The 15,727-nt window shown below is 36.7% G+C and overlaps 1 pseudogene; it reads left to right on the forward strand.

The window, feature by feature from the left end:
* Positions 1-269: 269 nt before the first annotated feature.
* The window catches only part of LOC110307756 (phospholipid scramblase 3 pseudogene), a 60,192-nt pseudogene continuing 44,734 nt past the window's right edge, over positions 270-15,727 (forward strand).

Genomic DNA, 15,727 nt, shown 5'->3' on the forward strand with positions numbered 1-15,727 from the left:
AACTAAACCACCCACACCATAGTATAAAGTTCAAAAATTTGACTATGTTAACATAATGGCTACAACAACAACAACAACAACACTTATTTATTTATTTATTTATTTATTTATTTATTTTTGTATCCTAAAGAAAATCTTGAGATATGCAAAATATAATCAGAGCCTAAATTTTAAGAGATTTAAAAATGTTTGATTGTAGTTCATATTTTAAAAATTATTTGTTTAAACATTTTTACATATACTTATTATCTAGTTACTCTAACGAATACATGTGTATATTCACTTGCCATGCACATGTAGAAAAGTCAGGAGAAAACTTGCAAGAGTCAGTTCTCTCCTTCTGCCACATGGGTCCCAAAGTTGAGTTCGGGCTAGACACGTCAGCAGATACATTCAACCACCGAGAGTTGCAGGCCCTGGTTGTTGGTTTTAAACTGTGTGACATAAACTTTCTCCCCTGTGAAGAGTTGGTAATTGGGTCTTTGGGTCTTCTGGAACAAACTGACAATGGACTGGCTAGGCTAACAGGAGATGAGATACTAGTGTTCAGAATCTCAAGTACTCGGGTGACACAGGATACTCATTAACCCATCGTGATCGCAAAGTGTGTACAGCCTTCTTCATTAGCAAAATAAATAAATAAATAAAAAATTAAAAAAAAATGGCAAGGTAGGAGGCAATTTTAGTAAATGATTTTTTTAGCAGAGACAAATGAGTCCAAAGAGTAGACTGTGAGTAGGGACAAAGGCTCCCTGAGGTTTGGAGTGTGGTGTTTCACTTTCAAGCTCTTCTTTTGTGGGAACCATTACTATGCGATGAGATTATAGAGAGGACTCTCGTGTGACCATTGCAGGCTTCTAGAAGTACTGAGTCAGGTAAGAGACTGTCAGAGATGCTCTTCCTGGATTTTGGGAGAGACTGTTCCAGACAGGGGAGTCCAGGAGAACTTAAGCCTTCTTTTCTAGTTCAAAGCACCCGGATGGTTAAATGTCACCCTGGGAGCACTTCTGAGTCCCACACAGCATCTCCTCAAATGAAATGCTAGCTCTAGATCGTTCTTAAGCAGATGACGAAAGAGCACTTTACAGGGTGGAGGCAATTTTGAAGGACATGGAAAAAAAATTAGAAATTGTACAGAGCAGTTGTCAGACAGCCCCGAGAACTATTAGAGTTTTGGAAGGACTTTTGAACTTGGAGATTTAAGTGACCTAAATTGAGTCTTAATTACTCTTCCTCTGGAGTAAGACAGTGCCCTCCCAGGTGGGTGGTGGTTCTCTGTAATGAAACAGTAAGGTAAACTGGCCTCTCCTTTCAGCAAAACATCCTGTTTTGGTTTTCAGTTGCCCCAGGCTGTGGCAAAGCTCAAGTGCGCAAATTTGTTTCTGAGGGTATTTAATTGGAAAGTTCATTCTCCTTTGGTTTTGGAAACACACACACACACACACACACACACACACACACACACACACACACACACACACAAACACACACACACGCACGCGCACTTTCTTCCCATGAGTAAAAAGCGGTGAAGAGAAAGCGCTAACAGATGGTAGAACTCTCTCAGCATGGATTTAGCCACTTCTGACTGGTAGATTTTACACTCTGGCCTTTTTCAGCTTTTGAGGCAGCAGAGTTAGGTTCTTCAGGCAGAGCAGAGCAGGCTGGTGGAAGTAGTCTAAACACCATTAAGTGATTCTCTGATGTAAGAAGAATTTCCCTTGAATACCTACACCACAGTAATGATTCCATTGTACCTTAAGTCTTCCACAGAGGGATGGGCTTTTGGGTGAGTGTACTGCCTGAGTCTGTATAAAGCTTTCGAGTCATTTTTGGTTCATTTTTATGTTATGAGGCCTGCTGCCTCACTCTTACTACGACAGGAAAGATCTCACCCAGTAGATAGATAAGTTGTAAGCTCTTGCACACTTGCTTACAATGGATATAGTTATGGTTTCAACAAAATGACTATTTTAAGCTATTTGGGGAGCTTTTGGTAAGAGGTGTGATATTAACTCAACTTTCATTTAAAAGAAAGGTTGCAAGTTCCTTATTCTGACTTTTCAGGACAGGGCAGAATTAACAGGGATCTCTCTCACTTTGCTAGCAATCTTTCATGACATCTGGCCCCCTCTCCTTTGATAAGCCATTCTTGACAGATGGCAAATCAGCCGACACACAAAGGTTCCCGGGAAGATCAGTCTCAACAGACTTGGAGTCAGCAGCGCCGCATTTAATACCACCATGCAGTTCTAGGAGAACCTTTGCGATATAGAAATTACACTAAACATAGAGGCATCTTTAGTTGTGTCAGCTAAATACCTATTGGGAAGTATGTCTTCTGTCTATGTCAAATTCTGGCTTCACTCCCTGTCATCTTTAGTTTTGGGGAGTCTGAACTGTAATGTGGTTTAGGAGCATAGACTTAAATCTGTGCCTTTGTTTGGCTGCATGGCAATTTTCTTACATTTTATTTCAAGTATAGGTCTGCCGCTGAAAATTAGTAAGGATAGCAACATTTACTGCTGTTACTTCTTAGACACTGTGTCAGGCTCTGTTTCTTTCAAAGTCTGTAACTTTTAAAACAGTGTAACTATTTAGCCCTCACCAACCCCTTAGTTGAAATTCCCGATCACTGCAGCACAGAAGTGGGAAGCATCAGCTCTTAAAAAACCCTGTCCATCAACAAGGTCAAAGTAGGACAGCAGAGCGGACTCACAGGATAAAATACTTCCAGAGCACATTCCTCCCAGTGCCATCGGCACAAAGCCTTCCTCTGTAATATATGATGTAATTTTCATTACAAACAAAGTTTACTTTATAATTAAATTTCTCCTTTTTCATAAATGGTGCTTATTCAAATGTTTCATCTAACTTCTGGGGGAATCAGCATCCTGGGCCTCAAGCAGTATTACAGAGCAATAGTGATTAAACACTGCATGGTATTGGTTCAGTGACAGGCAGGTAGATCAATGGTATAGAATTGAAGACCCAGAAATGAACCCACACACCTATGGTCACTTGATTTCTGACAAAGGAGCTAAAACCATCGAGTGGAAAAAAGACAGCATTTTCAGCAAATGGTGCTGGTTCAATTGGCAGTTAGCATGCAGAAGAATGCAAACTGATCCGTTCTTATGTCTTTGTACAAAGCTTAAGTCCAAGTGGATCAAGGACCTCCACATAAAACCAGATACACTGAAAATGATAGAAAAGAAATTGGGGAAGAGCCTTGAGCAGATGGGCACAGGGGAGAATTTCCTCTACTGCTGGTGGGATTGCAAGCTGTTACAACCACTCTGGAAATCAGTTTGGCAGTTCCTCAGAAAATTGGACATAGTATTACCTGAGGACCCAGCTATACCCCTCCTGGGCATATACCCAGAAGATGCTCCAACATGTAATAAGGACACATGCTCTATCATGTTCATAGAAGCCTTATTTATAATAGCCAGAAGCTGAATAATAGTCAGATGTCCCTCAACAGAGGAATAATGCTTTTTTTTAAACAAGTGAACAATAGCTAATATTTTGGAGGACCAACTACATATCCATTAGTTACTCTAAAAATTCATATAGACTTTATAATAAAAAAAATCCCTGTAAGAAAATAAATACATTCCACACTAATGGTACAAAGTCTACAGAACTCAAGCATGTCTATACAAGTAGAATTAGCACTGGGAGTGAAGGCTGTGAAGCTTCGTGTTAAATGTTACACTTCAAGTATCATATGTATCTTATGCACTTAACAACCACTAAACACCAAAAAACTCATGGCAAAATTACAATGAAGAGATGTTGGTCCACAATTTAAACTTTCCTTTTTACTATGTAATGCATCCTTGCATGGAATACATGTAAATAGGTATTAATTTCTGACACTGAATTAAAATCCTCTAGGATGCAGGAAAGCAAACAAACAAATAAAAAGCCCGCGCGAATATGTAGAATGCCAATTGTGCATTTGCATATAAAACTTGAATTTATAGTAATCACAGATTATTATTTATTTAATGTATTCCTAACAATGCTTCATTGATTTAGCCTGATTATAGAATGTTTACAATCTAGTAGATATTGAGGATCATTTTTCCTTATACATTTAAGTGAATAGTTAGTTAACTTGTTGTTGTTTCCAAAAGAAAATACTGCAGAGAGGAAGACAGAAAGTGTTTTGGATTATTTACATTTTTAAAGTGTCACGAGTGTTGAAATGGCAGCTGTTTATGTGATGATGTGCCCATGCAGGTAAGAAAGGAACTTGCAGGACTCAGTTCTCTCCTTCTACCACGTGGGTACTAGAGAGCAAACTCAGGTGCTCAGGCTTAACAGCAGGTGATTTTACTCACTACACCATCTTGTTGACCCTGATTTGGATTTTCATTTAAAGTTCTAGAATTAGTTAAATGTTTTAAAGCCCAAACTGGACAGTACTGTTTACATAATGTATTGATAAGTATTTCCTAAAGAAACTTCTCTCCCTCTCCCCCTCCCTCTTCCTCCCCCCCCCCAACTCTCTCTCTTTGTCTCTGTCTCTCTCTGTCTCTCTTGGTCTTTCTCATTTTTTAATTTCATGTTTTAGCAGATTTTTTATTACATTTTGTATGACAGTTACTCTTCTAAGCATAAAGGCTATGCAAGGAGCCACAAACTATAGCAAAACATTATGTAGACACTCTCCTATTCTTATCAGAATACAGTTCTATGCTTGGCCTTTCTACACTTACTTTAAATACATGAGTGAGCTGTAGTGTATTGGTCTAATACTACTTGTATTCTAATGCTAAATACTGGCTCCTAAAGATGTGATTGCCCCCAAAGAGCAGATCTTCACATACTCAATTTGATGCCATGTGAAACTTTGCCCCAATTTAACTGGTCAATAAAATGCTAGAATGTGTGGTTGGCCAGTGGAGGGAGAAAGGTAGGACTTTAGGTTTGAGAGAGGGATTACAAGTGGAGAGAGAAGAGCAGAAGATGGAGGAGGAAGAAGCCACCATAGATCAGAACTGCATGGCCAGGAGAAACAGCAAGTAACAAGGAAAGGACTCCATAGCTATATAATAAGTTAGTATAGCTTTAGATCAATCTAGGCTTATGGCTTGCAAATAAAATACCTGGATTCTGTGTCTTTTATATGGGCTTGTTAGGATTATAAATTCATTCTACAGTAAACAAATGTGCTGTTCAATTCTGTGGCTTTGAAACACTTCAGGAACTTAGTGTCTTCAACTAATGTGGCTCAACCATCTAGACTGTAGAGAAACAATATTCAGGGAATAGACTTTCTTCTTTTTTTATTGTATACTTTATTTATTTACATTTCAAATGTTATCCCCTTCACCTGTTCCCCCCTCCCGGAAATCCCTTATTCCATCCTCCCTTCCCCTGCTTCTGTGAGGGTGTACCTCTACCCAATCTCCACTTCCACCTTCCCGCCCTTGATTGTCTACACCAGGGCATCTATCGAGACTTCATAGGACCAAGGACCTCTCCTCTCATTAATGCCTGACAAGGCCATCCTCTGGTACATATGCAGCTGGAACCATGAGTACTCCTTGATTGATGGCTTAGTCCCTGGGAGTTCTGGGGGGTCTGGTTGGTTGATATTGTTGTTCTTCCTATGCAGACCTGTTTATAGCAGTTTTATTTATAATAGCCAGAAGCTGGGAAGAACCAAGATGTCCTTCAACAAAGGAATGGATACAGAAAATGTTGTACATTTGCACAATGGAGTACTACTCAGCTTATAAAAACAGTGAATTCATGAAATTCTTAGGCAAATTGATGGAACTAGAAAATATCATCCTGAGTGAGATAACCCAGTCACAGAAGAACACACATGGTTTGCACTCACTGATAAGTGGATATTAGCCTAAAATCTCCAAAACCCAAGATACAATTCACAGACCACATGAAGTTCAATAAGAAGGAAGACCAAAGTGTGGGTGCTTCGGTCCTTCTTAGAAGGGGAACAAAATACTCACAGAAGTAAATATGGAGATAAAGTATGGAGCAGAGATTCAAGGAAAGGCCATCCAGAGACTTTCCCACCTGGGGATCCATCCCATATACAGTTACTGAACCCAAACACTATTGTGGATGCCAAAAAGTGCATGCTGAAAGGAGCCTGATATGACTGTCTCCTGAGAGGCTCTGCCAGTGCCTTACAAATACAGAGGCAGATGCTTGCAGTCAACCATTGGACTGAGCACTGGGTCCCCTGTAGAGGAGTTAGAGAAAGAACTGAATGAGTTGAAAGGGTTTGCAACCCCATAGGAAGAACAACAATATTAACTAACTAGACTTTCTTCTCATTCAACCATAAAAGATATTCTCGGTCATTTTGCTCTAACTTTTCTCCTGTATTTCTGTTGTTCACAAAAAAATTTCAGATATTTAGTGATTTGATGGAAAAAAAATCTAGGTGGTTTGTTGGGTGTCTCATATTACAAAGCATCCTGGTATTTATTTAAACATTAGTCTGTGTGATGTGGTCTCCTATATTTTATACCTAAAATCAAATATAGTTTATAAGATGAACTAAATTTAGCTTAGAAAGATATCACTTAAGTAAAAGTAGAATCAGTTTTCCGGGAAAGAATTATAGGTAAGATTAAATCTGGGAGCAAGTGGATTTTATGTAATTAACCTCAGTATAAGATTTTCAAGAATAAACCTTTATATTTTTAACTGCGTTAATTCTTATTACTACTTGATAAGTATTTGAGAATGGGAGAGTATTATAAAATAAGAAAGCAAAGTATGTCATTCAAAAAATGACAAAAAATAATATAGTATCAAATATGATTTTCAAATACTTTTGAAATGGAACCTTGAGTGAAAAGAATAACTTCAATCCACTTTGAACCTAAATGCCTACAATGAATAGGCCCACATACGAACGTAAATACAGCAATATTCTTGTCTATGCTTCCTTGACTATTTGTATAAAAATTTGACATCTAAAATTTTTACACTCGCAAAAGAACATTGTATTTATTATTGCCTCTAGTAAATTTATGCAAAACATTACTGTTAACCTTGCTAAGGTGGTTTCTACTGATAGTTTGCTTTTTCTGCTATCCTCATGGAAGTAGTATTTCAAGTATTTATTCATGTTTTCCTATTTTCATTCTGAAGGGTTTAGGCCCATTTGTCTTTCCAACTGCATGACTTATCTTTGTAGTTAACCTTTTCCATGGGAATGTCGACTTTGCTTTTGAAGCCTTCCATACATCTTCATGGTATCCGTGGAGGTAATTGACATAGTATAGTCTGTCTGGGGGTAATAAAAAGCAAAAACAGAATTTCAGTCTTAAATATGATCATGTCTTCTGTGCTTAAGAATATAATATTTTTCTTCTATAATCCAGTGTTTGATGAGGGTTTCAGAAGCATTGACATTTCCTTGTGTATTTAGCTACATTCAGTTAATAAATACTTGAACTTTTCTTATGCAAAGAACTAGTGTGTTAAAACTAAAGGTCAGAACATGACTGAAATGCTTGCATTTATCAAAGCAAATGTGAAATAAGTCATATGTAGAAAATTGGTTCATAATATCTTTGTTATTTGTTAGATGACTTGCAGTAGAACGAAAATGTGGGCTTCAAATAAACTTTATATTTAGAACATAGTTATCCTTGTTTTGCCTTGGTAACATAAGACCAAGAATATAGAAAAATATAATTGTGGATCAAATAACTTTTTTCCTTGAGCTGTTAGATTGCATCTGACTTTGCAAGTCTAGTGTTTCAAGTATCTTTATGCCTCCATTTTTAGAGTTAAAAATGGAGGGCAGATGGACACCATCTGTATCTGTCATTAATGAACCAATATGTTTCTACAATGAAATAAGAAGGCAGACATTTTCACAATACTGTGCAGTAAATGAACCCTTTCTATTAGAGACCATTAAGGATATGACTTTAAAGTAGAACTAGTCATCTGTGTACTATTACAAAATGTAACCATCAGGTACTTTAAAAAAGCAAAAAGGAATGAATCAGATAATGTAATTTGATATTTTGCTAACATGGAGTCTTTTAAAAACTATAGAGCAATTTGTAAGTATAATAAGCAAATTTTCTCTGACATAGCAGTAAAAAAAAACAAAAATCATGTTGAGAGCTTCTCTAAGGGAATCCAGTAGGGAAAGGAGAGTCATAAAAACCTGGAATTCTTCTCTCTGAAGGGATTTATAGATGACTCTATCACTTCTAAAAAATCTAGATGACAGACATGGCTACCTCCAGACAAATCTACTTATATAATAAAAATACACAGACCCTAGCCTTTTCATTCCTCTACTGCTAGGCACCTTATAAAAATCTTCATGCATCAAAATTAGCTATATCTAATATCTGTAAAAAAAAAAAAACACTGGATTTTGGTAAAGTTGAAAATAGTCATGCTGAAGTTGTAGAGCTTCACATTGGGTTCTACACATCCATGGTCAGATATATTTTGCCTCACTTATTTGCCATACATAAAATAAAGAAAAACCTAGAATAGAGCTAAAATTAGGAAAAACGTTGGCTTTATAGATTCTATCATGACCCATGTGGCCATTACATGCATCTGTCCTTCCCCATCACATAAATCTACTCCTTTCTCTTACTATCATATTGTACCCATGGGTATATTTATATATACCGCCACACCCTTACAGTATAGGATACCTGTAAGAAGGAGATCATGCCGTTTTTACTTCTTATTAAAATTGTGTGACCTCACTTAATATTCTACCTCTCAACTCCATACACTTTCCTGCAAATTTTGTAATATAGTTCTTTTATAGGTGAATAGCATTTCATTATCCATTCACTTGCTGGTGGGCATGTAGGTTGATTCTATTCTCTTGCTGTCATGAATAAGACAGTAGTAACTATGAGAGCTTAAAGAACTCTATGGCAGGGTATGGTATTTTATAGGTGTATGTCCAAGAGTGAAATAGCTGAGTCATAATGCAATTATAATTGTAATTTTTTGAAAAAAAATCTCTAACAGATTTCCAACTGGCCCTATTCATAATCCACCCATCACTGAATAAGCTTTATATTTCTCCATCTCCTCTCAACCTTTGATATCAGATTTCTTTATGATGGCCAGTCTGACTGGGATGAGGTGTTTAATTTTTTTAATAAATATACAAGCCTGGTCTACAAAGTGAATTCCAGGACAGCCAAGGCTACACAGAGAAACCCTGTCTTGAAAAACAAAAACCAAAACCAATAAATAAATAAATAAATAAATAAACAAAGAAAATAGAATATATTTAAACTTTGGATACACCTGGGTATGGTGCTCATTATGTGATCCCATCAGTTGAAGGCTAAAGAAGAAGGATCATTTCATCATGAGTTCAAGACCAATCTGGAATTCAAACTGGGCTAGCAACGCAAAAAAAGACACTGAGGATCACCAGCATGCGACTGTGCAGAAGGCTTCAGGACATTAAAACAGTAATTCAGAAAAGGCTTTTGAAGACTTATACAAAACAGTAAAGCCATATCACTTGAGGATTTTTGTCTTATGTGTAGTTATGAGTAATAAATGTGGTTTACTTCGAGTTTGCCTTGGCTTCTCACTTGCTATTATGTTATAGTGTCCATTAAAAGTCAAGCATTTATGGTTTGTTTTATTTACACTTTTATCATTATTTATTTGTATGCATGTGTACTGTGTGGAAGCTGGAAACCAAACTCTGGTCATCTGCAAGAAGAGCAAGTGATCCCCACTATTGAACGATTTCCCCAGCCCCACTGATGGTTTATTTATTTTTAGATGCTTTCCTTCAAATCATTAAAATGTTGCTACTCAAACTTCATATTTCTAAAATATTTTTATTTTCTTCAAATCTTTAAAATGTTGCTACTCAAAATGTATAGTTCTAATATTTTGTTGTTAAATAATCAAGACACTGTAGTTGACCTGTCATGTAATAACAGTCCACACAGACATGTAGCATATGCATGGAGGAAAATTTCCTGTGAAGAAAATACACATCAAAGCACAGAAATGTATGCTTTTCATATCTTGTCAATGTTGATATGAAATGTTATAAGATGATATTATACATTGTGTGACCCGTGTCTTTTATATTTGTGTTATATCATTTAAACAGTATATCTCTTAAGAAAATAATCAAACTAAAAGCAAGCCAAATTTTAATAAACTACCAAATTGACTTAACTTGCTTCAGTTCTGAAAGGCTGTGCGTATTGAGTTGTACTTGATGGAAGTGGGAAGAGATAAACCATAGAAAGACCTCAGATCTTTGGTAACAGGAGGATATTATGAAGAAACGTTTACACTTCGCAGCGCCTGAACAGGCTTCCAAACTCCATGTCAATATAGTAATCACTGGTTACTTCAGTGTCTTTGAGACAGAGAGTGAGGGTAACTCCAAAAACAAAATTAAAAGAACAACAGCAACAACAACAACAACAACAACAACAAAAAAGGATGGAGATCTGGGCAGCAATCTCTGACACAGAATATTTCCTCCCAGGAAGCTTTTAGTCTTTATATTTTCCCAGAAAGGCAAAATGTGCAAATCCCATCCTTCTAAATACCCAGAAGTCAGTTGGGGTTAGTCTATTTTAGTGGGGTTTAGCTTTAAGCTCTTGCATGGGTTGAGTTCTTTCTTTATTCTCTCTCTCTCTCTCTCTCTCTCTCTCTCTCTCTCTCTCTGTATGTGTGTGTGTGTGTGTACGAACATGTGTGTGGGTAACCTAGGAAAAATGTGATAGAATACCATCACTTTATCCACTAGGAACAAATACTCTTAGATGCCTGTAATGTCAGTGTTATCTACTCAGTCTGAATGGACTAGGCTAGGGTCTATGTGTTTGTATATTGATGGCGAGTGGCTAGGATCTTACTCATGCTTTGCTGAGGCTGTTAAAAACTCTTATCTAAACTCCTAGTCCTATCCAGACCAATCTTCAGACAAGACAGGTAATGGTAAAATCATAGCACATTTTTTACTAGATTACTCAACACGCTGGGGTGTGTTGGGTGCTGTCTGTCCTTTAGTCTTCATCTTGACACTCTATTAGAGAAGAGCATTCTTCATGTTGCCTGTTTTACAGAAGATACAGAGGAAGAAACTGGGTCTCAGAAATATTTTCTTATTTGCCCAACATCATTTAGCTATCAAATGAGGAAACATGCAGAGTCATTTTTCTATACCATCTTGCTTTTTAGATGGAGAGATAGGTTCTTTATAGCATCTTGCTTTTAGGATAGATAGTTAGGTTTTTGTTTTCTTGCTTGCTTGATTATGCTATTGTTATAAAATATCCTGAAAAAAAAACTTATGAGAGAAAGGGTCTATTTTTAGCTCAGTTTCAGGTTCTGGTCTGTAATTGTAGGAAAGTCTGGTCTGAAATTGAGAGAAACTTAAATGAATGCAAGCGTATTTGTGATGATCTCACTTTCTCTATTCTTATACTCTTCAATATCCCTGCCTAGGGAATGGTATCACTTACAGTGGGTCTTCTAACATCAATTAATGTAAAACAGGTAATCCCCTAAAGTCATCACTGATTACCCCTTATCAGGTGATTCTAGATTGTTTCAATTCGACAGTTAAAACTTACACACATGTATGTGTTTATGTGTGTCTGTGCGTGTGTAGTTCACATATTCTAATATTGTGGCAGTGCACTGTGACAGAATACTGCACAGGGTTATGTTCTGGCCTGTAGGCCTTGTTAAACAAAGATTTTCCCCTTCTCAATACAACCAGTTATATCCTATTACACCTCACAGGACTGTTTAACTGAAGTAGTATACAAACAGATAAGCTGAGAGGTGTCTACTTTCTCATTATTGTTTGCCAGAATAAGAAGTATCTTCTGTCCTGGAACTCACTCTGTAGACCAGGCTGGCCTCGAACTCAGAAATCCACCTGCCTCTGCCTCCCAAGTGCTGGGATTAAAGGCGTACGCCACCACGCCTGACAAGAAGTATTTTAAAAGAGATGAGAATTCAGTCTTTTGTGAGATCTGGATTTAATCTGTGACCTCTTTTACAGCATCATAATATTTTTCAAAATTTCAAAGGTCATTTTCACAAACACAGGTATCTGTCTGCTATTTCATATCGCCAACTTGTTATTTGTAATTTGAGGTTAAGACTGTAGGGACCCGCTGGGCGTGGTGGTGCTCGCCTTTAATGCCAGCACTTGGTAGGCAGAGGCAGGTGGATTTCTGAGTTCAAGGCCAGCCTGGTCTACAAAGTGAGTTCCAGGACAGCCAGGGCTATGCAGAGAAACCCTGTCTCGAAAAACGAAAAACAAAAACAAAAACAAAAACAAAACAAAAGAAAACAAAAAAAAACTCAAAAAATCCAAGACTGTAGGGACCCAATGAGTAAGAGCACTTGCTATTTGTGTAGTGGACCTGAGTTCAGTTGCCATTACTCACATGGTAGTTCACAGCCCCAATTTCAGAGGATCTGATCCCTCTTTTGGCCTCTGATTTTTATCAGGCATGTACATAATACATATACACAGGTAAAATACTCACACATAAATACATCTTTAAAACATTTAAACATTGAGGTTATGAATCATGTGCCTTTATGATACATATTAGGACATAGCTAATAATTTGCTAGAGATATTATTTTTATTCACTCAAATTCTAATATATTTTCTTAAATTGAATAAAAAATATAATGCATGATGGTTAACAAATCAAAAATTGTTCCTTACTGCTATTTTTCAAAATTGCTTCTTTCTAAAAAGAATTAAAATTTATCGTATTTGGTATATTGTCTCTAAAATTTGGTGTGCATGTTTACCGATTAATCAGGCTGATTTATATGTCTTTGGAACATAGTATGCTAGATAAATGGACAACAATTCTACTGTGTAGAGTCATCAAACAACTATGACCCTATAATGCTGGGTAGTTCTACAAATCAAGACTTGGCTCTTCACACCTAGTTCTTTTAGCCTGAAAGTCATGAATGGCATGTCATGTATAAATGAATGTTGAAAATTGATTGGTGATATGCTGTTATAATGAACTTTCAGAGCAAACTTTACTTTGAAAGCTAAAATCTTTTAAATTAAGGAAATTACCAATTTGCTGCAAAACAGTATATATAAGAAAAAGGGTGATGCAACAAATATTTTTGGGTACAATCAACTAAAAATACTCATGCATTTATTTTATTGGCTGTTGGTAATATGTTTTAATGCCCAGTATGCAGGTCTTGTAACAGTTGAAAAAGACAGAATTCAATGCTGTTTATATACAAAATAGCATTTTTACATAGAAAATATTCCTTTAGAATATTGTTATTTCATTTATTAAATTCCATTTTTTTAATTTAATTCATTAAAGAAGCTACAAATCTCCCCCTGTTTGATACTTCACTGAATTAATAGTCCTTGACTAGGAAATTTGTATTGTTATATGTTTATAAATATTAGTATTTTCAGTGAATGGCAGTAGGTTTATACATAGGGCAACTAAAGAAGTGGAACAGAGAATGACAGACCCTGAAGCTCTACCAATGTCATGTTCAGAACTGTGTCTTGAACACATCCACCCATTGTCACTCTCTGTTCCTTCTTTGTTTGGTTAGGATCAAATACCAGTCTTTCGTTTATTGTGTAGAGAGCCTACAAAGAAAAAACAAATTCTCAACCATTTTGGCAGACATTTGAATACTGTGTTTTAGCACGTGGATCATCCAAACAGAACCTTGGGCATCCCTACCATTAGCCGGGTCACCAGCTAGGCACAGAGGGCCACACCTGAGTAACCTGAGCAGTCTTCAGCCTGGCTCTTTGATTTGGCTTTCACAGGCCAGTCGTTTTTATTTCGTCTCATCTGTCGGCTATCATGTTAACAAGCCAAGCACATCTCAGCAGCTCATTGACAGCATAATAAAATGAGATGAAAATTTCACCGGCTAAAGAAAGTCTTATTTTTATGGCTTTTGGCCTGAGACGGTTTTCATCTGTGTCTCAATAATCAAATAAGGGTAAAAATCCCCCACACAAATCAAACAAACAAACAAGCAAATAAAACCACAGTGGTTGCCTGCAAAGGACTAGGATCCCCTCTGTGGCTGATTGAAAGCAAGATAAGTTCTAGACCAAAACAAAACGGTATTGTTCATATTATGACAAATTGCTGCCAGGCTCATCTCGATGTTGTTTTTGTAGCACTAGAAACTGTTACCTAATTTACATTTTTTAATAAGAAGCCTGGTTCAAGAAAAAAAAAAAAAAAAAAACAAGTGATGATGTTTGGAACTGCTGGGAGCCAGCTGCTTCATGTCAGGCGTTGAGAACAAATGGGTGGAGTTGTGGTCATGGAGTTCCTGAGGTACGTATCTCATGGCTACTGGAAATTTGGGCAGCTTCTAAAGGCAATTCTAACCAATGAAAACAAAGCTTAGGCATACAAACAAATAAACATTTCCAAGCTGGAAGGAAAACAGTATTGCTTATCGCACAGCAGGAGCTCTTATGAGCTGCAAATTAATATCTAATCTCAAATACATGCAAGCCTTAATCATGTTTATATTTTCAGTATATGCCATATATAATTAAGCTATTTAAAATTCTTTAATGGAAGTACTTGCCTTTAATAATAAGGTCTAAGCTTATTTGAGTACAGTGTGACTTGGTATGGTTAAGTGTCTAATGTCTTATTAAGGAAATTGCATTGGCATCTTCTGTATGAATCTCTACACTAGCTGTTTTCTTTATAAGTTAGACATGGTATGGAGATAGACTTGGAAAATTAGTTTACTATGTTCTATTCTACATGGCCCAAGAGACAAGGAGACACGTCCAATAGAAAGGCAAATAAAATGACTCTTGAGTGCACTATTCATTATTAATTAGTACAATACAAGAACTCAAAATAGCCCAGGCCATTTTAATGAGAATCAAACATATTAAAAACAAAGAAAAATGGTGATTTTGTAGCAAACTCTATTCCATCAATATTAATTGCTTTCCTTACATTTAAATCCTTGTGGTATTGAAAGGTAAAATAAAGCAGACAGCTGCAGGGCTCCTACAACAAACAATTCTTAAAATTTTCTTCTTGCCTAGCCCTATGGCTTCAGAAATCACAATTTGGATTACATACAGTATTCAGTGTTTTAGCTCTTGACATTTTAAAACAATATCCCTATGAAATTTAGCATGTTGTTTTATGATAAAATAATTGTGCTATGTATTAAATCTCTCTCTCTCTCTCTCTCTCTCTCTCTCTCTCTCTCTCTCACACACACACACACACACACACACACACACACACACACACACACACACACGGTTCCTCCCCATGTGTCTAAAGTGTATGTGAAGACAGGCTTTTCTCTTTTCTTGTATTGTTACATTAGAGTGTAAGGTTGATAAAGAGAATGAATAAATTATTAACTCTAAATTCATTTGTATTTAGTAGAGCAAATTTCATAGATGAATATGTCAAATCCTGATTCACTTTGGTTAATTAATATCTGAGTAATGAAGATGCTTTTTTCTTAGTGCTTTCTTTTTTATTAGATATTTTCTTTATTTATATTTCAAATGTAAATAAATGTACTCTTTCCCGGTATCCCCTCAGAAAACACCCTATCCCATCCTCCCTCTGTTTCTATGAGGGTGCGTCCCCCTCTCCTCTCCCCTCCCCCCCCCCCCCGTATTTCCCAACACTGCGACATCGAGCCTTCACAGGAC

The sequence above is a fragment of the Mus caroli genome, unplaced genomic scaffold, assembly GCF_978045245.1.
Source record: "Mus caroli unplaced genomic scaffold, Mus_caroli_1 scaffold_15, whole genome shotgun sequence".
NCBI lineage: Eukaryota > Metazoa > Chordata > Mammalia > Rodentia > Muridae > Mus > Mus caroli.